General features: G+C 41.3%; 1 long non-coding RNA gene across 3 annotated transcripts in view; it reads left to right on the top strand.

Annotated features, from left to right (window-relative positions):
* The first annotated feature begins 9,178 nt into the window (after window positions 1-9,178).
* The window catches only part of LOC145866934 (uncharacterized), a 19,369-nt gene continuing 3,056 nt past the window's right edge, over window positions 9,179-25,491 (top strand). Inside the window, exons 1-5 of one of the 3 annotated variants that reach the window (XR_014383170.1) lie at window positions 9,179-9,231; window positions 11,804-11,945; window positions 16,427-16,482; window positions 18,553-18,651; window positions 19,519-19,886. This is a non-coding gene — a long non-coding RNA (uncharacterized LOC145866934). Of the gene's footprint in view, window positions 9,232-11,803; window positions 11,946-16,426; window positions 16,483-18,552; window positions 18,827-18,861; window positions 19,059-19,518; window positions 19,887-25,491 lie in introns of those variants that run through there. The other 2 variants (XR_014383169.1, XR_014383171.1) reach the window with 2 other exon arrangements.

The following is a 25,491-nucleotide window of genomic DNA, read 5'->3' on the forward strand; positions in this document are numbered from 1 at the left end:
CAGGACATCTAACTGAGGCATTTCAACAGTGGTACAGCAACAGGTAGTCAGGGAGACATGCACTTATTAAACACATCCCCTACATTCATCTAGAAATATAACAGACTTTATTATAGTTTCACCAGGACATCTAACTGAGGCATTTCAACAGTGGTACAGCAACAGGTAGTCAGGGAGACATGCACTTATTAAACACATCCCCTACATTCATAACAGACTTCATTCTAAAAATATAATGTTGAGTATATTATCAAAATATTGACACTTTATTCTCGAAATATTGCCACTTTTAAAAGTACTATCAAAAAAGTGTGACTTTAGAGAGAGAGAAAAAAAGAAAGAAGGGATTGAGGGGTAATTTAATCAGATTGGCTTTTTGGACAGGTCAGAGTCAATGTTTGAAGCTGTTGGCAATACACTGTAGATGTATGTGTTCAAAAGTAGCTCCTAATGTCTTCAAATCCCTGGGGAGAGAGGAGCTGCTACCCCTGGGGAGAGAGGAGCTGCTACCCCTGGGGAGAGAGGAGCTGCTACCCCTGGAGAGAGAGGAGCTGCTACCCCTGGGGAGAGATGAGCTGCTACCCCTGGGGAGAGAGGAGCTGCTACCCCTGGAGAGAGAGGAGCTGCTACCCCTGGGGAGAGAGGAGCTGCTACCCCTGGGGAGAGAGGAGCTGCTACCCCTGGAGAGAGAGGAGCTGCTACCCCTGGGGAGAGAGGAGCTGCTACCCCTGGGGAGAGAGGAGCTGCTACCCCTGGGGAGAGAGGAGCTGCTACCCCTGGAGAGAGAGGAGCTGCTACCCCTGGGGAGAGAGGAGCTGCTACCCCTGGGGAGAGAGGAGCTGCTACCCCTGGGGAGAGAGGAGCTGCTACCCCTGGAGAGAGAGGAGCTGCTACCCCTGGGGAGAGAGGAGCTGCTACCCCTGGGGAGAGAGGAGCTGCTACCCCTGGGGAGAGAGGAGCTGCTACCCCTGGGGAGAGAGGAGCTACTACCCCTGGGGAGAGAGGAGCTGCTACCCCTGGGGAGAGAGAGGAGCTGCACATTGTAAGAGCTGTAAAGAGAGAGGGAGTGGAGAGAGAACAGGCAGAACCTGATATGTAAATGAGCAGAGCAAACGAAAGTAACTTTCAACGACCGAATGATCATTACAGACTCTGTTTCTATTGAGAGATAAAAGGTAAGACGACGATTGTTATGTGTATTCATATAGTTGATGATATTGTTGTGTGTATTAATATAGTTGGTGATATTGTCATGTGTATTAATATAGTTGATGGTATTGTTGTGTGTATTCATATAGTTGATGATATTGTTGTGTGTATTAATATAGTTGAGGATATTGTTGTGTGTATTAATATAGTTGATGATATTGTTATGTGTATTCATATAGTTGATGATATTGTTATGTGTATTAATATAGTTGATGGTATTGTTGTGTGTATTAATATAGTTGATGGTATTGTTGTGTGTATTCATATAGTTGATGGTATTGTTGTGTGTATTAATATAGTTGATGATATTGTTATGTGTATTCATATAGTTAATTATGTTTTTGGTAGACAGTGTTATAATAGTCCTTCTCTCCTTAAAATGTATTTGATATAAATTAGATGCGTGGGGTGAATTCGTTCTGTGCCCATCTGTGTGCCCCAGGGTGATCGCTCCTACACTATCTACAATCTAAAAGGGTTCTTTGGCTGTCCCCATAGGAGAACCCTTTGTAGAACATATTTTGGTACTAGGTAGAACACTTTTGGGTTCCGTGAAGAACCCTTTCCACAGAGGGTTCTACATGGAAGCCAGACGGGTTCTACCTGGAACCCAAAAGCGTTCTCCTATGGGGACGGCCGGAGGACCCGTTTGGAACCCTTTATTCTAAGAGTGTACTGTATCATAGGTCTATAGACTTGTCTTCTCAAAACAGGCTTAAAACACAACAAGCAGCAAACAAACATGTTCTCTTTATAATCTACAGTTAACTCCTTTCACTCAGGAAGGTATGTTGTGTGAAAGAGAGACAAATAAATATTGTTCGAGAGACTAACAACAACTTACACTTCCTCAAAACAGTTTGTGTGTATTCATTAGTGCCCACCGTAGCAAAACGTTTCGGCAACAGAAACCGTTTAGGTCACATTGTACAGCGTTTAGAGTAAACGGTTTATGTTTTATTTAACATCTTAAAACTGTTGGCTGTGGAGTAAACTAATGAATACAACCCAGGTTGTCGCCTACGACTCGGCATGTTGATACCTGCCTCTTGCTGAAACCTGAACGTAGCCTGAGGGGTATACTATGATACAGGCTTGATATACTGGTTTTCTAAAGCTAGACAGCTTCAGTTAGCTTCACATTCCAGCTCAGGCCTCACCCATCAGAATATACAGAACAGAACAGAAAAAAATCGCAATGAAGTTTCAAGGTGAGAATCCTGCCAGGGATTATTGTAAAGTGTGTAGATAAATTAAATGTAATGTTAGTATAGTGAATGACAGTAAAACACTCCTGACAGTCTACTACTACTGAGACAGGTTGGTGTAATGTTAGTATAGTGAATGACAGTAAAACACTCCTAACAGTCTACTACTACTGAGACAGGTTGGTGTAATGTTAGTATAGTGAATGACAGTAAAACACTCCTAACAGTCTACTACTACTGAGACAGGTTGGTGTCAGTTTAATCATACAAAATGGAGCTGACTGGACGTGGTCAAGTCAAATTCAATATATCAATATTCATATATTATAGTTCTACATTTAACATTTCATATGATAATGTAATTGTATCATAGTTCCTCTATAGTGTAGTGATTCTCTACATTTCATATGATAATGTAATTGTATCATAGTTCCTCTATAGTGTAGTGATCCTCTACATTTCATATGATAATGTAATTGTATCATAGTTCCACTATAGTGTAGTGATCCTCTACATTTCATATGATAATGTAGTTGTATCATAGTTCCACTATAGTGCAGTGATCCTCGCTATATGAGCCACTTCACAATTCCAACCAAGTGACCAAATTGGTGCCAATGGCGCGATGCGTAGGTTGTTGGCCTTTTACATGTGCGACCTGGGTTAACTTCCCTGCCCCGCTGTTTGCTACATTGGTGTCAGAAGTGGTATGGTGTCTGTGAGGCCATCAGAATGCATGGCCCGGATGTGTGAGGGGTCTGAGTAGTCGAAGCACGGGACTAATTAACACTGATACTGGGTTAACCCTATTGATACTGATACTGGGTTAACCCTATTGATACTGATACTGGGTTAACCCTATTGATACTGATACTGGGTTAACCCTATTTATACTGATACTGGGTTAACCCTATTGATACTGGGTTAACCCTATTAATACTGATACTGGGTTAACACTATTGATACTGATACTGGGTTAACACTATTAATACTGATACTGGGTTAACCCTATTGATACTGATACTGGGTTAACCCTATTGATACTGATACTGGGTTAACCCTATTAATACTGATACTGGGTTAACACTATTGATACTGATACTGGGTTAACCCTATTAATACTGATACTGGGTTAACCCTATTGATACTGATACTGGGTTAACCCTATTGATACTGATACTAGGTTAACACTATTGATACTGATACTGGGTTAACCCTGTTAATACTGATACTGGGTTAACCCTATTGATACTGATACTGGGTTAACACTATTAATACTGATACTGGGTTAACCCTATTGATACTGATACTGACTTGTCTAGTAAAATAAATAAATAAATAAATACTGGGTTAACCCTATTGATATTGATACTAGGTTAACACTATTGATACTGATACTGGGTTAACCCTATTGATACTGATACTAGGTTAACACTATTGATACTGATACTGGGTTAACCCTGTTAATACTGATACTGGGTTAACCTTATTAATACTGATACTGGGTTAACACTATTAATACTGATACTGGGTTAACACTATTAATACTGATACTGGGTTAACCCTATTGATACTGATACTAGGTTAACACTATTGATACTGATACTGGGTTAACCTTATTAATACTGATACTGGGTTAACCCTATTGATACTGACACTGGGTTAACACTATTGATACTGATACTGGGTTAACACTATTAATACTGATACTGGGTTAACACTATTAATACTGATACTGGGTTAACACTATTGATACTGATACTGGGTTAACCCTATTGATACTGGGTTAACCCTATTTGTGCGATGCATAGGGTGTTTTCCTTGTTCACCAGCGACCTGGGTTCACTGCCCTGCACCACTGTTTGCTACAATATTAATATCATAGACTATCTGTTAAACGAAGAGACACCACAATATGAGTGAAAGGATTTTAGGATAATATCAGTGAATGTTGATTTAGAGTTGTCTTCTGGGTTCATCCTTGTAGCCGCCTTTATCAACAGGGTGAAATGTAACAAATGACATCAGAGTTGGGAGGTAACCAGGTCCCTGTTTAAATCACCATGACAACCATTTCATTATTTCTCCAGAGCAGCAAGGGAATCTGGAGACTCAACCTTTGTAGAATCACAATCACCTTTATTCACCAAGTACATTTGCACGTAGGATCTTCATTTGAGCCAGTTTACTACAGCAGGAAAATATTCCTGCAGCAACAAGAAATGTGAATTATCATGGGGATTATAATTAATGGACATTTTTGTAGGGGTTGATACTTAAGTCTGATATCTCTAAGTGGAAATTACAAACTTCAGAAGCCTTTTTAATCCTCAAATACACTACAAGTTTTACATTTCCTGCATTGCAGGAACGTTCTTCTGCAGTAGGGAGTGATCAAAATAAGATCCTACATCTGTACACATAATTTTACATGGTGAATAACATACAGCTGGCAGGTTTTACGCTTTTTCGATAGTACACCGATCTCTGGTAAGACAAGGGGTGGCGGTTTATGTATATTTGTATGTATGTGTATATAGCCTCAACTATTGTTATTTTACTGCTGCTGTTTAATTTTTGTTACTTTTTATGTCTATTTTTTTCTTATGTGTTTTTTATTTAACACCTATTTTTCTTAAAACTTGTTGGTTAAGAGCTTGTAAGTAAGCATTTCACTGTAAGGTCTACAACTGTGGTATTCGGTGCATGTGGCAAATAAAATGTAAATAAATAAAATGTGAATATATTTGATAGACAACATTTAGAGGCAGAATACAGACAGAAGAGTTATAACATTATACACAGCTAGGTAGAGTGAGCATAGAACTATATGAGAATACATTTTTATTTTATTTTATTTAACCTTTATTTAACTAGGCAAGTCAGTTAAGAACAAATTCTTATTTACAATGATGGCCCAGGGGCGAAAATCTGATATCAACTTTGGAGGGGACAATTACATTACATTTTCTCAAGAGCAATTCCTGAGGGGGACACCAAAAGTAGTGCTGTAACACATAGCCTACGTTTAATATGGTAAATGTATATTGAGGAACCAAAGAAATAAGGTGTTTGCCGTACTCCTAACTACCGGTACCCAAAACTACACAACTAATCACAACAGCAATACCATTGCCTTTAACAAATCTTAGTTCAGTCACCAGTTTAAGTTGAGAGTGGGGGTATCCATGGCATTTTCCAATTATGTTCCTATTTTACAAGTTAAAAAAATTGAGAACCTTTCATAATGTTGCCAAACAAAGACTCAACAAACTTACCTGAGACTCCCTGTCTCTGCCAGTCTGTCCCTGCATATCTGTCCCCAACTCTGCTGTCTGTGTGCCATCTGTTGCCTGCTCTGCCTAATGACATCATTGTGAAACATTTCCATTAGAATTTCATTTCTTTCTTATGAACATTTTATCAACTAGTCTTTGAGATATTAGGCTACGAGGGTTCTTACTTTGCGTTTTGGTGTACTGAAAAATACTCTGATGTCCGCCTTTTTTCTGCCATTTTTCTGCCATTTTTCTACCTGGTTGGCTACACACACACAGTATGTAGGTTATTTACAGTAGGAGATGGGCTTCTATCATCTTATCTTCTATCATTCTATATGGGCTTCGATCTAAAAGGTAGCTAGCAAATGTGAAACGGATTGCAGTGACAAGAGTTGACAGCTGTATGAGTTCACCATTTACACAACATATGCTGCAACCTTTTGTAATTTTAATCGTTTGTTTCATATTGGCTGGCTTCTAACAATAGCTGAATTTGCAAAGCTAGCGAGCACCAATTCAGTGGTGTTTGCTATAATCTTTGCTACCCAGGTTAAATAAAGGTGAAATAAAATGTATTAATAAAAGTTCCCTTGCGACAATTTAGCTTTTGCAACGAGACCATTAAATATATTTAAAACAATGGTAGAAGAGAGTGAAGTTCTGTTCAGTTTATCGCTAACCTTATCACAGGGACTTTGAAGCACTAACTTACATGCATGCTGATCTTGGAATAAATTGACGATAGCAAAGATTCCATCTTTGACGACGCCACATACATGGAATAGGTACTAGCTAGCTTAATAGTTAATATTTGCGCGCTAGCTCTGCATATTCAGCTAGTGTGTGTGCGCGATTGACTGGATTAACCTCACGTCAGTTACGTGTATTGAGTGCCTTTCAGACAGTAGATACGACCTCTACGTTACCTCGCAAGCTAAGGAACTGGCAGTGGATCAAACCATTGTGAGGCAAAGGGTGGGGGGGGTCGCAATCTTTTGAAACTTAAGAACAAGCTATTAAGTGTCTATAATCAGCACAATTGCTTTCATTGCATATTATTAATATTATATAAATTACATAGTTATGTTTCAGTGATATATTGGGGGGGACAAATCATATTTTTCCCAGGATGGGGGGGTTGTGTCCCCCCCGTCCCCCCCGGCATTTCCGCCCCTGTGATGGCCTACCGGGGAACAGTGGGTAACCTGCCTTGTTCAGGGGCAGAACAACCGAATTTTACCTTGTCAGCTTGGAGATTCGATGCAGCAACATTTCAGTTACTAGCCCAATACTCTAACAACTAGGCTACCTGCCACCCCCATTAAAAGTGTGTGGTTGTTAACAAGTGTTAAAAAAAACTGTACATATAGGCATACAACTACAATTAAAACATATATATTAATAAAGACACTGTATATTCATAACGCTAGCAAAACTTATTTTAGATTGTTGTTGCAAAGGCTTCTGTTAATTTCACCCAAAAATGTGGGTCTTTTCTCATGAAGTCAAAATAAAATCTGCTACAATACTTTTTGTAAATATTTGCAGGTATTGAGTGTGAGATTTTGTTGCCTGAGATGTCTGTCTGTTTAGTGCTGCATGCTTGATATTGCTGACCCCTTATTGGGAGGTGGCTTACTAGTTTGTATATTGTACTGATTCATATGGATACCTGTCCATACATTGGCTGTAAAAGTGTATAAAAACAGAAAAGCATATAACTGTAGCTATGTGGTCTTTACTTGAGTGTGTTTCAGCAGGGTGAGGTCAGAGAGATGCTTCCAAGTCACTGTTTTTCTGAACTCATAAAATCCTTTACACAATCTGATGGGATGGATGTTCAACCCCATTAAAATGACCATAAGGTCAATATAGAACCTTTAAGTTAAGACCTCACAGATCTGTTCATGGCAAAGCAGTTCAATGAATGATACTAATTGATTCTGTGACAGTATTCATAAAGAGTAGGACAGCTGATCTAGGATCAGTTAAGTATTTTAGATCATAATGTATTAGATTACATGGAGTGGGGGACCTGATCCTAGATCATAATGAATCAGATTACATGGAGAGGGGGAACCTGATCCTAGATCATAATGAATCAGATTACATGGAGAGGAGGGACCTTATCCTAGATCATCATGAATTAGATTACATGGAGAGGGGGGACCTGATCCTAGATCATAATGAATCAGATTACATGGAGAGGACGGACCTGATCCTAGATCATAATGAATCAGATTACATGGAGAGGGGGGACCTGATCCTAGATCATAATGAATCAGATTACATGGAGAGGACGGACCTGATCCTAGATCACATTGAATCAGATTACATGGAGAGGGGGACCTGATCCTAGATCATAATGAATCAGATTACATGGAGAGGGGGGACCTGATCCTAGATCATAATGAATCAGATTACATGGAGAGGGGGAACCTGATCCTAGATCATAATGAATCAGATTACATGGAGAGGGGGGACCTGATCCTAGATCATAATGAATCAGATTACATGGAGAGGGGGGACCTGATCCTAGATCATAATGAATCAGATTACATGGAGAGGGGGGACCTGATCCTAGATCATAATGAATCAGATTACAAGGAGAGGGGGACCTGATCCTAGATCATAATGAATCAGATTACATGGAGAGGGGGGACCTGATCCTAGATCACAATGAATCAGATTACATGGAGAGGGGTACCTGATCCTAGATCATAATGAATCAGATTACATGGAGAGGGGGGACCTGATCCTAGATTATAATGAATCAGATTACATGGAGAGGAGGACCTGATCATAGATCATAGTGAATCAGATTACATGGAGAGGGGGGACCTGATCCTAGATCATAATGAATCAGATTACATGGGGAGGGGGGGACCTGATCCTAGATCATAATGGATCATATTACATGGAGAGGTGGGACCTGATCCTAGATCATAATGAATCAGATTACATGGAGAGGGGGGACCTGATCCTAGATCATAATGAATCAGATTACATGGAGAGGGGGGACCTGATCCTAGATCACATTGAATCAGATTACATGGAGAGGAGGGACCTGATCTTAGATCATAATGAATCAGAGTACATGGAGAGGAGGACCTGATCCTAGATCATAATGAATCAGATTACATGGAGAGGGGGGGACCTGATCCTAGATCATAATGAATCAGATTACGTGGAGAGGGGGGGACCTGATCCTAGATCATAATGAATCAGATTACATGGAGAGGGGGGACCTGATCCTAGATCATAATGAATCAGATTACATGGGGAGGGGGGGACCTGATACCATATCAGCACTCCTCCTCTGGGACACTGCCTTTATGAAACCAAACACATAGTTGTTAAATCTAGTTACAGCAGGTGTTTACTGCCATCTAGTGGAAGATACCAATAAAACACTTTATTTTCAGGGTGGGGAGGCGGCTGATTGAAACAGAAAGTAAAGTTGTTCTTTTGTTCAGGATCCATTTTGAGACGACAGAGCAGAAGACGCTATATGGAGATTACTGACAAATAAAGTGAGTATTTCTCAGTATTTCTGAACAGTAATACATTCTAAAGGACAGAGTAAGATATAGTACTAGTAGTAGTTAGTAGAACTGTTATATGAGCTTAGTTGCTGACAGACAGCAGTTTTCAAAGTGGAAACTAATCAGTAGGTCTACATGTTATCAGTAAAACGTCTGGTAAAGATGGCGGAGGAGCTTTTACATTATATGGTTTTATGTTTATCTCAGGGTTTCTCATCCTTTTGTTCTTACCAGCACTTACACACCTGATTCAACTAATCATAAAATATTTTAAAACAGTTTAATATTTGAGGCATACAAATGAACATTCTCAAATGAAAACCTTTTGGGTTTGAAGGCCTGTTTACAATTATTAAAGGCCTACTAGAATTCATATTTGATGAAAAAAACACAGCTAAACCTGGTTTCTAGTAAATTATATGTTTATCTAAAATAATGTAAAAGAGATGTCTTGAAGAAGGACTATAATATAAAAACTGAAGCATGATTCAGTACAATGTCATGAGTTACTGCTGTCACATGCAACTGACTGTTAGCCCCACCCGCTGGATACTGTTGTTATATAACTATTGTTATATAAATGGGTGGTGACGTGTTTGACTATGATTGGTGTTAAAACAATTCTAATTAAATTATTAAATGAAATCATACTCTACCTTAACCACAATGTATTTAAAAATGCATTTTGTTTATGAAAAAGAATGCTCTTAAACATTTGCATTTAAAGTATAACTTTTAATGTATATAAACAAAGTGCATATAAATCTAACCATTCAAAATAAATACAACCTGAACAACATAATAGAATATTGCATCATATCAAAGAAAAATAAATAACAATTTGCCAAACTGCAGCATCCCACAATTTGAAATAAATGTAAAACATAAGGATGCTATTACACATGTGCATTTAAAGTATAACTTTTTAATGTATATAAACAAAGTGCATATAAATCTAACCATTGAAAATGAATACAACCTGAACAACATAATAATAGAATATTTAACCATATCAAAGAAAAATAAATAACAATATGCAAAACTGCAGCATCCCAAAACATTAAACTGGTCCCTCTTTTCTCTCTCTTCTTTATTACCATGTTATAACCAGCAGCACACAGCAATGCTGACCAGATTTTGCTTTTATGAGAGATTTGCATTCAGAAATGCAAGCTGCCTCACTTTCGAGGGGCTGATGCGGTTTCTTCTCTCAGTAATTATTTGTCCTGTTTTCGAGAAGACCCTCTCAGAGGGAACGGATGTGGCCACTATGCGGAGTCTCCCTGTCATGACTTTAGTAAGCCGTGGGTAGACAGAGGCCTTGTTCTTCCACCAGCTCAGAGGATCTGCAGATCTTTGGAGGAGGGGCTCCTCCAAATAGGATCGGACCTCCATTATGGCATCTGCTGAGAGATTCCTTCGTGCTGCATCCCCAGTTGCTCTCTCGTCAAACAGCATCCAAACAGCAGACGTTTGTGACACTACTGCTGGTGCTGTCCCTCCATCTGATCCCTCTTCTTCCTGATGCCCTGGTGCCTGAGCCAGCTGACTGCTGGGGCTGTCCCTCCATCTGATCCCTCTTCTTCCTGATGCCCTGGTGCCTGAGCCAGCTGACTGCTGGGGCTGTCCCTCCATCTGATCCCTCTTCTTCCTGATGCCCTGGTGCCTGAGCCAGCTGACTGCTGGGGCTGTCCCTCCCTGCTGAGGAGGTTATTCTTTGAAGAGCCTCATCAATCGCTATGGCATCACTGAAGGCTAACTACTTAAACCTGGGGTCAAGTGCAGCGGTTTCTGATAGCACGTGATTATATTCCATTCTGTGGAACTTTCTGTCCATTGATGAACATAGGGTGTCCATCAACTCGGTCACATTAAATTTGCTTCTCTCTGGCGTCTGGCTGTGATTCGCTGCAGACCCTTACACAGGAGTATCATTGTTGAGGTGGTCACATAGCTGAAAAGAGAGAACAGTAACTTATTAGTTCAGCTTCATGTTTAGTCTACTGATACTACATTCTCATCTACTGCTCATATACATATATAATACTGGATTAAATAATGATGCAGTAATAACTGCTTACTGTACCTCACTCCACTGATCTCCACAGTGACCTGCTCCAGGACTGCACACCTCCTCCACCACCTCCCATTCCTCTTGGGTCAGAGCATCAACAGGTGCATTGACAATGCCCAGGGTAGAGATGATGGCATCCTTTGACTCAAGAAACCGCTTCAACATATAAAATGTTGAATTCCACCTTGTAGTGCAGTCTTGTTTAGGCCTCAGCTCATGCATCCCCATCTGGCGTTGTGTAGACTTTAGTTTTTCAGCACCTACTGTGCTCCTGTGGAAGTATTCCACAGCTGCTTTCACTTTGTCCACAGTAGGCTTCATCACCTTCAGAGCATCTCTTACAATCAGGTTGATTGTATGGGCAAGACATGGATGATGGATCAATTTATTAAACATTTTCATGGCTTTGGTTATGTTAGCTGCATTGTCGCTAACACAACAGACCACTTTTCCATCTACTTGTCCTTCTCTGGCCACTCTCAACAGTTCCTCTGCCAAGTTCTCTGGGTGTGTCTGTCGCTGAACTCAAAGCAGTCCAGAAGACAGCTAGACATCGAAAAAATCTTCAATGAAGTGACATGTACCCGACATGTAAGAAGTGGTTACCCTTGATGTCCAGCAGTCAGTGGTAAGGAAAACTGCAGTAGCTTTTTAGACTCTTTTCCACACTGAAGCCTGTGTGCTCTCGTACATTTGTGGAAAAGTGATTTTGAAAGGGTTTTCCTGCTTGGAATTGTGTACATTGGATTTACATTATTGCTATAATTTCTAAAACCTCCACAATCTAAAATGGCTGGAAATCGGTGGCAATCATTTTAGCCAATGCAATATCAATGTGGCCTTGTTTTGCTAAAGACATAGACTTTGGAATAAACTGGTCCATAGAAGACTGCGTTGCTGTGGGTCATGGAGTAGGTCTACTGGACAGAGTGGATACATCTCCACCACTATCACTAGCAGGTCTACTGGACTGAGTGGATACATCTCCACCACTATCACTAGCAGGTCTACTGGACTGAGTGGATACATCTCCACCACTATCACTAGCAGGTCTACTGGACTGAGTGGATACATCTCCACCACTATCACTAGCAGGTCTACTGGACTGAGTGGATACATCTCCACCACTATCACTAGCAGGTCTACTGGACTGAGTGGATACATCTCCACCACTATCACTAGCAGGTCTACTGGACTGAGTGGATACATCTCCACCACTATCACTAGCAGGTCTACTGGACTGAGTGGATACATCTCCACCACTATCACTAGCAGGCCTACTGGACTGAGTGGATACATCTCCACCACTATCACTAGCAGGCCTACTGGACTGAGTGGATACATCTCCACCACTATCACTAGCAGGCCAACTGGACTGAGTGGATACATCTCCACCACTATCACTAGCAGGTCTACTGGACTGACTGGACACATCTCCACCACTATCACTAGCAGGTCTACTGGACTGACTGGACACATCTCCACCACTATCACGAGCAGGTCTACTGGACTGACTGGACACATCTCCACCACTATCACTAGCAGGTCTACTGGACTGAGTGGATACATCTCCACCACTATCACTAGCAGGTCTACTGGACTGAGTGGATACATCTCCACCACTATCACTAGCAGGTCTACTGGACTGAGTGGATACATCCCCACCACTATCACTAGCAGGTCTACTGGACTGAGTGGATACATCCCCACCACTATCACTAGCAGGTCTACTGGACTGAGTGGATACATCTCCACCACTATCACTAGCAGGTCTACTGGACTGAGTGGATACATCTCCACCACTATCACTAGCAGGTCTACTGGACTGAGTGGATACATCTCCACCACTATCACTAGCAGGTCTACTGGACTGAGTGGATACATATCCACCACTATCACTAGCAGGCCTACTGGACTGAGTGGATACATCTCCATGTGTGGAGGTACTGGCTCCACCACTATCACTAGCAGGTCTACTGGACTGAGTGGATACATCTCCACCACTATCACTAGCAGGCCTACTGGACTGAGTGGATACATCTCCACGTGTGGAGGTACTGGCTCCACCACTATCACTAGCAGGTCTACTGGACTGAGTGGATACATCTCCACCACTATCACTAGCAGGCCTACTGGACTGAGTGGATACATGTCCATGTGTGGAGGTACTGGCTCCACCACTATCACTAGCAGGTCTACTGGACTGACTGGACACATCTCCACCACTATCACTAGCAGGTCTACTGGACTGAGTGGATACATCTCCATGTGTGGAGGTACTGGCTCCACCACTATCACTAGCAGGTCTACTGGACTGACTGGACACATCTCCACCACTATCATTAACAGGTCTACTGGACTGAGTGGATACATCTCCATGTGTGGAGGTACTGGCTCCACCACTATCACTAGCAGGTCTACTGGACTGAGTGGATACATCCCCACCACTATCACTAGCAGGTCTACTGGACTGAGTGGTTACATCCCCACCACTATCACTAGCAGGTCTACTGGACTGAGTGGATACATCTCCACCACTATCACTAGCAGGTCTACTGGACTGAGTGGATACATCTCCACCACTATCACTAGCAGGTCTACTGGACTGAGTGGATACATCTCCACCACTATCACTAGCAGGTCTACTGGACTGAGTGGATACATCTCCACCACTATCACTAGCAGGTCTACTGGACTGAGTGGATACATCTCCACCACTATCACTAGCAGGCCTACTGGACTGAGTGGATACATCTCCATGTGTGGAGGTACTGGCTCCACCACTATCACTAGCAGGTCTACTGGACTGAGTGGATACATCTCCACCACTATCACTAGCAGGCCTACTGGACTGAGTGGATACATCTCCACGTGTGGAGGTACTGGCTCCACCACTATCACTAGCAGGTCTACTGGACTGAGTGGATACATCTCCACCACTATCACTAGCAGGCCTACTGGACTGAGTGGATACATGTCCATGTGTGGAGGTACTGGCTCCACCACTATCACTAGCAGGTCTACTGGACTGACTGGACACATCTCCACCACTATCACTAGCAGGTCTACTGGACTGAGTGGATACATCTCCATGTGTGGAGGTACTGGCTCCACCACTATCACTAGCAGGTCTACTGGACTGACTGGACACATCTCCACCACTATCATTAACAGGTCTACTGGACTGAGTGGATACATCCCCACCACTATCACTAGCAGGTCTACTGGACTGAGTGGTTACATCCCCACCACTATCACTAGCAGGTCTACTGGACTGAGTGGATACATCTCCACCACTATCACTAGCAGGTCTACTGGACTGAGTGGATACATCTCCACCACTATCACTAGCAGGTCTACTGGACTGAGTGGATACATCTCCACCACTATCACTAGCAGGTCTACTGGACTGAGTGGATACATCTCCACCACTATCACTAGCAGGTCTACTGGACTGAGTGGATACATCTCCACCACTATCACTAGCAGGCCTACTGGACTGAGTGGATACATCTCCATGTGTGGAGGTACTGGCTCCACCACTATCACTAGCAGGTCTACTGGACTGAGTGGATACATCTCCACGTGTGGAGGTGCTGACTCCACCACTATCACTAGCAGGCCCGCTGACCTGATCCTAGATCATAATGAATCAGATTACATGGATAGGAGGACCTGATCCTAGATCATAATGAATCAGGTTACATGGAGAGGGGGGACCTGATCCTAGATCATAATGAATCAGATTACATGGAGAGGAGGGGCCTGATCCTAGATCATAATGAATCAGATTATATGGAGAGGAGGACCTGATCCTATATCATAATGAATCAGATTACATAGAGAGGAGGACCTGATCCTAGATTATAATGAATCAGATTACATGGAGAGGGGGACCTGATCCTAGATCATAATGAATCAGATTACATGGAGAGGAGGGGACCTGATCCTAGATCATAATGAATCAGATTACATGGAGAGAGGAGGACCTGATCCTAGATCATAATGAATCAGATTACATGGAGAGGAGGGACCTGATCCTAGATCACAATGAATCAGATTACATGGAGAGGGGGGGACCTGATCCTAGATCATAATGAATCAGATTACATGGAAAGGGGGGACCTGATCCTAGATCATAATGAATCAGATTACATGGAGAGGGGGGACCTGATCCTAGATCATAATGAATCAGATTACATGGAGAGGGGGGACCTGATCCTAGATCATAATGAATCAGATTACATGGAGAGGGGGGACCTGATCCTAGATCATAATGAATCAGATTACATGGAGAGGGGTGACATGATCCTAGATCATAATGAATCAGATTACATGGAGAGGGGGGACCTGATCCTAGATCATAATGAATCAGATTACATGGAGAGGGGTGACATGATCCTAGATCATAATGAATCAGATTACATGGAGAGGGGGGACCTGATCCTAGATCATAATGAATCAGATTACATGGAGAGGGGGACCTGATCCTAGATCATAATGAATCAGATTACATGGAGAGGGGGACCTGATCCTAGATCATAATGAATCAGATTACATGGAGAGGAGGACCTGATCCTAGATCATAATGAATCAGATTACATGGAGAGGAGGACCTGATCCTAGATCATAATGAATCAGATTACATGGAGAGGAGGACCTGATCCTAGATCATAATGAATCAGATTACATGGAGAGGAGGGACCTGATCCTAGATCATAATGAATCAGATTACATGGAGAGGGGGGGACCTGATCCTAGATCATAATGAATCAGGTTACATGGAGAGGAGGACCTGATCCTAGATCACAATGAATCAGATTACATGGAGAGGTGGGACCTGATCCTAGATCACAATGAATCAGATTACATGGAGAGGAGGACCTGATCCTAGATCACAATGAATCAGATTACATGGAGAGGGGGACCTGATCCTGATTCAGCACTCCTCCTTTGAGACACTGCCTTTATGATTAAGGAATGCTGTTGTAAATTGTAGTTACAGCAGGTGTTTACTGCCATCTAGTGGAAGATACCAATAAAACACTTTATTTTCAGGGTGGGGAGACGGCTGAGTGAAACAGAAAGTAAAGTTGTTCTTTTGTTCAGGATCCATTTTGAGACGACAGAGCAGAAGACGCTATATGGAGATTACTGACAAATAAGTAAGTATTTCTGAACAATAATCTATTCTAAAGGACAGAGTAAGAGAATGAATACTAGGAATGAGATATTACTAGTTAGTAGAACTGCTACTTGAGCTGAGTTGCTGACAGACAGCAGTTTTCAAAGTGGAAACTAATCAGTGGTCTACATGTTATCAGTAAAACGTCTGGTAAAGATGGTGGAGGAGCTTTTACATTATATGGTTTTATGTTTATCTCAGGGTTTCTCAATCCTTTTGTTCTGACCAGCACTTACACACCTGATTCAACTAGTCATCAAATATATATTTGAAGATAGATTTAAGGCATCATTAAAACCTTTTGGGTTTGTAGGCCTGTTTCCAATTATTAAAGTCCTACAGTAATTCATATTTTGGAGGAAAAAAACACAGCTAAACTTGGTTACGAGTAAATTATATGTTTAGCAAAAATAACATAAGAAGGACTATAATAAAAAAACTGAAGCAAGATTCGGTACAATGTCATGATTTGCTGCTGTCGCATGCAACTGACTGTTACCTCTGGTTACTGTTGTAAATGCCTCTGGGTTTAGAACTCTGTGTCTCAGTGCCCTGCGACAGTGGGAAGTTAGTTTTGCATGGCCCGGTGCTACAGGTGAGTGGAGTTTTATTTTAAGGAACAATGGAATGGTCTAAAATGCGTAAACTCTGCGCACCCGGGGAGCCGGGCAATGCAAAACGAATTCACCCAGTGACCGTTACTTTATTTCCTTATATGAAATTGAAAGTAACTTTGTAGCCTGCGCAGTTACAAAATGTCTGTTGACACTGTGGCTCATATGTCTCTAGAATATTAGAACAGTGGTAGAAAAAGTACTCAATTCTCATACTTGAGTAAAAGTAAAGATACCTTAATAGAAAATGACTCAATTAAAAGTGAAAGTCACCCAGTAAAATACTTCTTCAGTAGAAGTCTAAAAGTATTTGGTTTAAAATATAATTAAGTATCAAAAGTAAATGTAATTGCTAAAATATACTTAAGCATCAAAAGTAAAAGTAAAGTAGTGATCATTTAAAATTCATTTTATTAAGCAAACCAGACGGCACAATTTTCTTGTTATTTTAATTTACGGATAGCCAGGGTCACACTCCAACACTCAGACATCATTTAAAAATGAAGCATTTGTGTTTAGTGAGTCCTCCAGGTCAGAGGCAGTAATGACCAGGGATGTTCTCTGTTTAGTGAGTCCTTCAGATCAGAGGCAGTAGGGATGTTCTCTTGATAAGTGTTCAAATTGGACCGTTTTCTGTCCTGCTAAGCATTCAACATGTAACGAGTACTTTTGGGTGTCAGGGAAAATGTATGGAGTAAAAAGTACATCATTTTCTTCATGAATGTAGAGAAGTAAAAGAGAAAGTTGTTAAAAATATATTTCTCAAAGAGATAATGAATGAATGAGAACAATTGACATTCAAGAATTAGTCACTGTGTTAACCACAACCAACATGCTGGATCTCTGTTTAGTTGTCACTGTGTTGACCACAACCAACATGCTGGATCTCTGTTTAGTTGTCACTGTGTTAACCACAACCAACATGTTGGATCTCTGTTTAGTTGTCACTGTGTTAACCACAACCAACATGCTGGATCTCTGTTTAGTTGTCACTGTGTTAACCACAACCAACATGCTGGATCTCTGTTTAGTTGTCACTGTGTTAACCACAACCAACATACTGGATCTCTGTTTAGTTGTCACTGTGTTAACCACAACCAACATGCTGGATCTCTGTTTAGTTGTTACTGTGTTAACCACAACCAACATGCTGGATCTCTGTTTAGTTGTCACTGTGTTAACCACAACCAACATGTTGGATCTCTGTTTAGTTGTCACTGTGTTAACCACAACCAACATGCTGGATCTCTGTTTAGTTGTCACTGTGTTAACCACAACCAACATGTTGGATCTCTGTTTAGTTGTCACTGTGTTAACCACAACCAACATGCTGGATCTCTGTTTAGTTGTCACTGTGTTGACCACAACCAACATGCTGGATCTCTGTTTAGTTGTCCCTGTGTTGACCACAATCAACATGTTGGATCTCTGTTTAGGGGTCAGTGCTCTAAAATGAGTCTCTCTGGGGAGAGAGAGGAGGGGGGCCCTGCCTCTAAAATGCATCTCTCTGGGGGACATGACACCAAAGCTAAGAGGTAAGATGACAATTTTATGAAGAATTTATTAACTTTATTTCCAAAATAAATAGCTATCTTAAGATGAATGCAGTTACTGTAAATCTCTCTGGATAAGAGCATCTGCTAAATCAGGGGTTCTCAATCCGGGGTCTGTGGAGGTACTGCAGGGGTTCTCAATCCGGGGTCTGTGGAGGTACTGCAGGGGCTCTCAATCCGGGGTCTGTGGAGGTACTGCAGGGGCTCCACGGCACCCTGACTGTACTCGTTGCAATGTAACACATTTGATAGAATTTTCACATGACACGACCACTTTGCCTACTCTTAATTATTGCCTAATATAATGGAATGCATATTTTCTTTACCAATTCTGATCGTTGTTACAAGAAGAATTTTGACAATATTCCCGTTATATCAACACACTCTTCACACCCGTTTAACAACTCTAAATAACTTTGGCATAGTAGGCATCAAGTCCCTTGCCAATAATGTTGCCTGCAACGTTGCATACAATGTTCATTTTCATCGAACACAGATTACGCCCTAGATGTCTTCAATTGCCCAATTTATAGCCATGACAAATTTAGCATAATTTTTTTTAACAATGTGATGTTGTGCTCCCAAGGGAGAACTTGAAATAACATGATGTGGATAATTAAATAATCAAAAGAAAAACGTGTTAATTTTACACTCAGAAAAGAAGGTTCCTTATAGAACCAAAAAGGCTTCTCTCACTTCCTTAATATATGGAATCACTAAAAGTGATATATATTTTGGGGTTCAGTGAAGAAGAACCTCTAGAGTTCTGATCAATGAAAGGTGAATGTTTTGAGGATGTGAACCCAGCAGCCCTCCAGTGGTCAGATCAATTCCTCCTGTTTTTTCCAGCGCCCGGCCCGGGATTCAAACCAGCCACCTTTCGACCACAGGTCCAACTCCTGCCACAGCTCCAACTCCTTAGCCACTGGGCGAAAACCTGAGTTAATCTTGAGAAATGAGCATAAATCAATGTGCCAAAATGAAGACAAAATGCTTTGGAGACATATATGGTATCACTTATTATACATAAGTATTATACATAAATCATTGCCAAAAGCACAAGACATATATTATTTATGGATTTATCCTCTCTAGGCTAGGCGGGACTAATTCGTCCCACCTACGTAACAGCCACTGCTATCCTGTGGCGCGATTTTCAAAACCTTAAAAATCCTATTACTTCAATTTCTCAAACATATGACTATTTTACAGCCATTTAAAGACAAGACTCTCGTTAATCTAACCACACTGTCCGATTTCAAAAAGGCTTTACAACGAAAGCAAAACATTAGATTATGTCAGCAGAGTACCAAGCCAGAAATAATCAGACACCCATTTTTCAAGCCAGCATATAATGTCACCAAAACCCAGAAGACAGCTAAATGCAGCACTCACCTTTGATGATCTTCATCAGATGACAACCCTAGGACATTATGTTATACAATACATGCATGTTTTGTTCAATCAAGTTCATATTTATATCAAAAACCAGCTTTTTACATTAGCATGTGACGTTCAGAACTAGCATACCCCCCGCAAACTTCCGGGGAATTCGCTAACATTTTACTAAATTACTCACGATAAACGTTCACAAAAAGCATAACAATTATTTTAAGAATTATAGATACAGACCTCCTCTATGCACTCGATATGTCCGATTTTAAAATAGCTTTTTGGTGAAAGCACATTTTGCAATATTCTAAGTACATAGCCCAGGCATCACGGGCTCGCTATTTAGACACCCGGCAAGTTTAGCACTCACCATAATCATATTTACTATTATAAAAGTTTCATTACCTTTTGTTGTCTTCGTCAGAATACACACCCAGGACTGCTACTTCAATAACAAATGTTGGTTTGGTCCAAAATAATCCATCGTTATATCCGAATAGCGGCGTTTTGTTCGTGCGTTCCAGACACTATCCGAAATAGTAAAGAAGTGTCACGCGCATGGCGCAATTCGTGACAATAAAATTCTAAGTATTCCATTACCGTACTTCGAAGCATGTCAACCGCTGTTTAAAATCAATTTTTACGACATTTTTCTCGTAGAAAAGCGATAATATTCCGACAGGGAATCTCCTTTTCGGCAAACAGAGGAAAAAATCCCAAAGGCGGGGGCGGTCGGGGTCATGCGCATAAGCTAGTGTCTCTTGATCGGCCACTTGAGAAAGGCGATAATGTGTTTCAGCCTGGGGCTGGAATGACGACATTCTGTTTTTTCCCGGGCTCTGAGCGCCTATGGACGACGTGGGAAGTGTCACGTTAGAGCAGAGATCCTTAGTAAATGATAGAGATGGAAAAGAAGTTCAACAAATGGTCAGACAGGCCACTTCCTGTAAAGGAATCTCTCAGGTTTTGACCTGCCATTTGAGTTCTGTTATACTCACAGACACCATTCAAACAGTTTTAGAAAATTTAGGGTGTTTTCTATCCATATGTAATAAGTATATGCATATTCTAGTTACTGGGTAGCAGTGGTAACCAGATTAAATCGGGTATGTTTTTTATCCAGCCGTGTCAATGCTGCCCCCTAGCCCTAACAGGTTAACATATCAAATATCAAAACATTATTTTTATCTTCTATGGGCTAGGTGGGACGCTTGCGTCCCACCTACTCAACAGCCAGTGGAATCCCGTGGCGCGATATTCAAATACCTTAGAAATGCTATTACTTCAATTTTTCAAACATATGACTATTTTACTCCATTTTAAAGACAAGACTCTCGTTAATCTAACCACACTGTCCGATTTCAAAAAGGCTTTACAACGAAAGCAAAACATTAGATTATGTCAGCAGAGTACCCAGCCAGAAATAATCAGACACCCATTTTTCAAGCTAGCATATAATGTCACATAAACCCAAACCACAGCTAAATGCAGCACTAACCTTTGATGATCTTCATCAGATGATAGTCCTAGGACATTATGTTATACAATACATGCATGTTTTGTTCAATCAAGTTCATATTCATATCAAAAAACAGCTTTTTACATTAGCATGTGACGTTCAGAACTAGCATGCCCACCGCAAACTTCTGGTTAATTTACTAAATTGCAGAACTCCTTTATGCAATCGCTATGTCCGATTTTAAAATAGCTTTTCGGCAAAAGCACATTTTGCAATATTCTGAGTAGATAGCCCGGCATCACAGGGCTAGCTATTTTGACACCCACCAAGTGTGGCCCTCACCAAACTCCGATTTACTATAAGAAAAATGTGATTACCTTTGCTGTTCTTCGTCAGAATGCACTCCCAGGACTTCTACTTCAATAACAAATGTTGGTTTGGTTCAAAATAATCCATAGTTATGTTCAAATATCCTCTGTTTTGTTCGTGCGTTCAAGACACTATCCGAAGGGTGACAAGGGTTACGTGCCCGACGCGTTTCGTGACAAAAAAAATCGAAATATTCCATTATCGTACTTCGAAGCATGTCAAACGCTGTTTAAAATCATAAATTTTTATGCGATTTTTCTGGTAAAAAAGCGATAATATTCCGACCGGGAAACCCTGTTTTCGTTCAAAGACGAAAAAATTAAAACATGGTGTTGGCTCGTGCACGCGCCCCAGTCTCACTGTTCTCAGATCCACCACCATCCAAATGCGCTACTGTTTTTCAGCCATGGCCTGCAAAGTCATCATTCAAAGTTCTGGCGCCTTCTGAGAGCCTATGGGAGCGTTAGAAAATGTCGCGTTATGCCAGAGATCCCCTGTTTTGGATAGAGATGATCAAGAAGGCCAAGAAATAGTCAGAGAGAGCGCTTCCTGTTTGGAATCTTCTCAGGTTTTTGCCTGCCAAATGAGTTCTGTTATACTCACAGACACCATTCAAACAGTTTTAGAAACTTTAGGGTGTTTTCTATCCAAATCAAACAATTATATGCATATTCTAGTTACTGGGCAGGAGTAGTAACCAGATTAAATCAGGTACGTTTTTTATCCGGCCGTGCAAATACTGCCCTCAGAGCCCGGGAAAAACCTGAATGTCGTCATTCCAGCCCCAGGCTGAAACACATTATCGCCTTTCTCAAGTGGCCGATCAAGGGACTGTGGGCTTAGGCGCGTGCACTGGCCACCCCCGTCTTTGTGATTTTTCCTCTGTTTGCCGAAAAGGAGATTCCCGGTCGGAATATTATCGCTTTTTTACGAGATAAATTGCATAAAAATTGATTTTAAACAGCGGTTGACATGCTTCGAAGTACGGTAATGGAATATTTTGAATTTTTTTGTCACGAATTGCGCCATGCGCACGACCCTGATTTACCATTTTGGATAGTTTCTGGAACGCACGAACAAAACGCCGCTATTCGGATATAACGATGGATTATTTTGGACCAAACCAACATTTGTTATTGAAGTAGCAGTCCTGGGAGTGCATTCTGACGAAGACAACAAAGGTAATAACATTTTTGTTATAGTAAATCTGATTTTGGTGAAGGCTAAACTTGCCGGGTGTCTAAATAGCTAGCCCGTGATGGCTGGGCTATGTACTTAGAATATTGCAAAATGTGCTTTCACCAAAAAGCTATTTTAAAATCGGATATAGAGTGCATAGAGGAGTTCTGTATCTATAATTCTTAAAATAATTGTTCTGCTTTTTGTGAACGTTTATCGTGAGTAATTTAGTAAATTGTTAGTAAATTCCCCGGAAGTTTGCGGGGGGTATGCTAGTTCTGAACGTCACATGATAATGTAAAAAGCTGTTTTTTGATATAAATATGAACTTGATTGAACAAAACATGCATGTATTGTATAACATAATGTCCTAGGTGTGTCATCTGATGAAGATCAAAGGTTAGTGCTGCATTTAGCTGTCTTCTGGGTTTTTGTGACATTATATGCTAGCTTGAAAAATGGGTGTCTGATTATTTCTGGCTGGGTACTCTGCTGACATAATCTAATGTTTTGCTTTCTTTGTAAAGCCTTTTTGAAATCGGACAGTGTGGTTAGATAAAGGAGAGTCTTGTCTTTAAAATGCTGTGAGATAGTCATATGTTTGAAAAATTGAAGTTTTTGTATTTTTGAGGGATTTTAATTCGCGCCACGCCTATCATTGGATATTGGAGCAGGTGTTCCGCTAGTGGAACGTCTAGATGTAAGAGGTTAAAGACTGGGTTTAGTTGATTGTATGGCACTGCTCATGTCCGCGTTCTCGAACTGTCCGCGTTTCCGTACAGAACTGTCCGCGTCCGCGTCCGGTGTGGCACCAAGCATATTGTCCAGTTACGCGCAGAGTGGACTGAGGTAAATTTTGGGGAATAACGATGGAGTTTGTTACAGTGTTGAAACACCAAACTTTATTGTTCAATTAGCTTTTTGCTTTATGGTCAGGGACAGTATGAGTGTAGCCAGATCCTTTTCACTCTATATCCTTGTTTCATTTTGTGGTTCACCGGATTCGTCATCATCATCGAGACAAACGACAGACGAAAGTCCTGCTAGCTAGCCAAGCTAGTCGGTACAGCTAGGTAAGCTAGCTAGCTACTCTACCAGCAGCATCCTAGTTATTCTAGCTAGTCGGTACAGCTAGGTAAGCTAGCTAGCTACTCTACCAGCAGCATCCTAGTTATCCTAGCTAGTCGGTACAGCTAGGTAAGCTAGCTAGCTACTATACCAGCAGCATCCTAGTTATCCTAGCTAGTCGGTACAGCTAGGTAAGCTAGCTAGCTACTCTACCAGCAGCATCCTAGTTATCCTAGCTAGTCGGTACAGCTAGGTAAGCTAGCTAGCATCTCTACCAGCAGCATCCTAGTTATCCAAGCTAGTCGGTACAGCTGGGTAAGCTAGCTAGCTAGCTACCCTACCAGCAGCATCCTAGTTATCCTAGCTAGTTGGTACAGCTGCTGGGTAAGCTAGCTAGCTAGCTACTCTACCAGCAGCATCCTAGTTATCCTAGCTTGTCGGTACAGCTGGGTAAGCTAGCTAGCTACTCTACCAGCAGCATCCTAGTTATCCTAGCTAGTCGGTACAGCTAGGTAAGCTAGCTAGCTACTCTACCATCAGCATCCTAGTTATCCTAGCTAGTCGGTACAGCTGGGTAAGCTAGCTCGCTACTCTACCAGCAGCATCCTAGTTATCCTATCCTCCCTCTCTCGTTGACGGATGCTGGCTACCTCTGTCCGGTTCTCCTCTCTTCACTAGATGGATGGTAACATTAGTGTTTAACCCCTCTGTATCCAAGGACCAATCTTTTGAATATTATTTTCGGGGCGCCTCAAGTAGGCTGGACACATTCCATTATTTTTTTTAATTCTCAGCTGCCTCACCAACGTCTGAATGTGCATTAATAACTTTTAATTGCTAAATATTTCCAATAGATGGCAGCATAAGACCACGAAGCATCAGTTATAGGCTACAAGCAGCAATATGATTGACATAAAATAGCATGCAACCACAGACTATATGTCCCAGGATTTTCTAAAATGGTCACTCATTAACATAACTTTAGTTAGCTATATATCTCGTTTTAGGGCTGTGTTGCTTTTGGGAGAGCAAAATAATAGTGACTATAGCAGGTATTGAACCCCGGGTAAATTATCACTAGTCAGAACCTCAACCTCAGTATACATGCATTATAAAAAGTAATGTTAATATCTTATATTGCGAGTAAACAACCTCGGAATAGAAAAGACAAGAGTGCATTATCCAGCCCGCCAATAAATTACATAATTCAACCCTCCCGGTTAGTAAATTCCCCTCAACATGCCCCTGGAGAAGGCAGAGTGACGACACTAGCTTTTTACCGGGGCTGAGTTGACTACTAGAGAGAGAAGGCAGAGTGACGACACCAGCTTTTTACCGGGGCTGAGTTGACTACT

The sequence above is a fragment of the Salmo salar genome, unplaced genomic scaffold (genome assembly GCF_965601325.2).
Source record: "Salmo salar unplaced genomic scaffold, fSalSal1 ptg000136l, whole genome shotgun sequence".
Classification (NCBI taxonomy): Eukaryota; Metazoa; Chordata; class Actinopteri; order Salmoniformes; family Salmonidae; genus Salmo; species Salmo salar.